We start from the raw sequence: 2,687 nt of genomic DNA, 5'->3' as shown, positions 1-2,687 counted from the left end.
GGCCTCACAACCGTACATCACAGCTGGATTTGTACATTCTTAATATACTTTTCGTTGTATACATATTGTTAAGTTACTTTTCATAATCTCTCTATGTTTACCAAGAGCTTTCCATTTAATTGTAATGCGTCTTTTTATTTCGCTCTCATGGCCTGTCATTAATTTTGATATTTGCCCCAAGTAATTGTATTCCACAACTTGCTTGAAGAATTTTTTCGCTTATTCTGATACCGTTCTTTGATGTATGTTGATGAAACATTAGTTTTACTCCAGTTCGTCTTTAGCCCTACTTTGGGTCTTCTCTCTTCAAGTCATGTCTCTCCCCTTTCGGAGACTAGGACAGTGTCATCTGCAAATCTTAAATGGTTTAGCTTTTCTCCATCTATGTTTACTCCTTTGTTTTCCCAGTCTAGCTTTCTGAAAATACTCATTAGGCATGCTGCTGTTAATAATTTTAGTGAAACTGTATCTCCCTGACGCACGTCCCTCTTAATCTTGATTTTTTCCGAGTCTGTGTAATTTAACTGTAGCAGTTCTTCATATTTGTTTTCGAGCAGGTTTACAATGTTTTCATTCACTCCTTGTTCTTGCAATGATTTTATAATTGCTATTTCCTCCACTGAGTCAAAAACCTTTTCGTAATTAACAAAACCTAAGCACAGTGGTTTCTTGTATTGTGTAGTTTTGTCAATTAGCTGATTCATTGTGTGTCGATAACGAGTAGTGGAAAACCCGCTTCGGAATCCTGCCTTTTCACGGGGTTCGTTTTCTTTCAAATTTGTTCTTCTGTTCGTAAGGACTTTTGTCAAGCGTTTGTAAATGACTGATAATATGCTAATGAGTCGAGAATTACTAAGATTTTTTTCAGTTGCCTTTTTTGAAAAGTAATATTACTATTGTTTAACACCATATATTGGGAATTTTCTTCTATTTTATTCATTGAGTAAGTAAGTGGTAAGTCTGTTTTGTACTTCTACCCCCTACATGCAACAGTAAATTTGCTACATTCCGCTATCTCCCGGAGCCTTCCCACGCATCATACTTTTTAAGAGATATGTTTACTTCATCCCGTGTTACCTCAGGTGTATCACTTGTGTCAGCTGAAAAGTGAGCTGTTAGTACTATTGTCACTGATGCATACAGATCTTTGTAAAGCTAAAGCTCTCTTCAACATCTTAACTCTGCATATATATATATATATATATATATATATATATATATATATATATATATATATATAAACTGGAACACAGAGCTACATTATATGTAGGGAAAGCAGCAGTGGTGTGGAATGGCCTTAACTTGAAACTGTCAAGTAGTGTTTGATATTCGTGTGCCCCACATTAATGTATGGGTGTGAGGATGATGTGGCTTGATAATATAATGTCAGGAGACTGAGTAGTGGAAATAGATGGGGTGACTGAGAAGTGTGTGTGGAGTGAGGAAAGTGAATGAGATCAGAAATAATCTAATTACACTACTCGAGTAGTTTCAGTTCCGAGACAAAAATGGGTAATCCATGGCAATTACATGGCGTTGATTTCAAATATGATGATCATCTTGCTCTAGCACGTACAGTTTTTCTGAGCTCACTACCCTCATACTCATCCCTATAGTACAGTGGTCCTTGTTTTCATCGTTTTATTCATGCTGTTTATACGTATCTATATATAAGCAATGTATAATATCCAATATATATATTGCCAGTTGTCTACATTTGCCATACTTATTTCAAATTTATGGGTTGAGAATGTCTCACGGATGTGTGAATGATCCTAATGCTTTCTGTTATATATGTGGAAATTTCACTCCAAAGAAGAAACGGCATATCACGTCCCTTGTAAAGTCAGCTTAACTAAATTATTTTAGCGTTAAGATTGGTGACCAAGACAAACGATGAGCGCTCCATATCTGTTGCTTGATTTGTTTCAACTCTGTGAATGGTGAACAGGAAGGAAACAGGGATGCCTTTTGCAGTTCCCAAGGTATGGAGAGAACCTGGTGACGACTCAACAGAGTGCTGTTTTCGGATGACAAAGAGTTGTGGGATTTTCTTCTAAGAACAAAAATAGCTTTGTTTATCCAAATTTATCGTCAGCAATATGACCGGTTGATCACACGGAGGTCCTTCCCATTCCAAGGCCACCAACCAATAAATATATATTCCAGACTTCGGATGAGGATGAAGATGGAGAGGCATCTGGAACAGCTGCCCAAGATTCTAACTTCGAATGTTAACCGTCTGGCAAGGTACTCCATGTAGTCGCCCAAGGCAACCTTAATGATTTTGTACTTGGCCTAAATTTATCAAAACAACAGTCAGAATTACTCGCTTCGAGATTGCAAAAATAGAACATGTTGCATCCAGACAGAAAGGTGACGAGTTTCAGGAAGCATCAACAAAGTTTGGAACGTTTTTTCAAGTCAGAGGGAGGAGTATGCATTGTTGCAATATCGCAGTTCTGTTCGAAGCTGTCACGGGGTATTCAAAGTATATGCAATATTAAAGGATATTATTCGATAATGATGGGAGCAGGGACAATGAATTGTCTTGTGAAAATCAAGCAATGATTACTTATTCCGGCTTGCTTCGCTGATTCTCTAAGGATGAGAATTTTAAACTTTCTCAACAGTAAACAGGAGAGACTAATTCCTCACAATTGCTGTTTGTTAGTATTGTTAGCCTC

This window comes from Coenobita brevimanus, chromosome 70 (assembly GCF_032717465.1).
Source record: "Coenobita brevimanus isolate Jiangsu-jjx chromosome 70, ASM3271746v2, whole genome shotgun sequence".
In the NCBI taxonomy this organism is placed as follows: domain Eukaryota; kingdom Metazoa; phylum Arthropoda; class Malacostraca; order Decapoda; family Coenobitidae; genus Coenobita; species Coenobita brevimanus.
The sequence above is the reverse complement of the archived record's forward strand: the minus strand, read 5'-3'. Positions refer to the sequence as shown.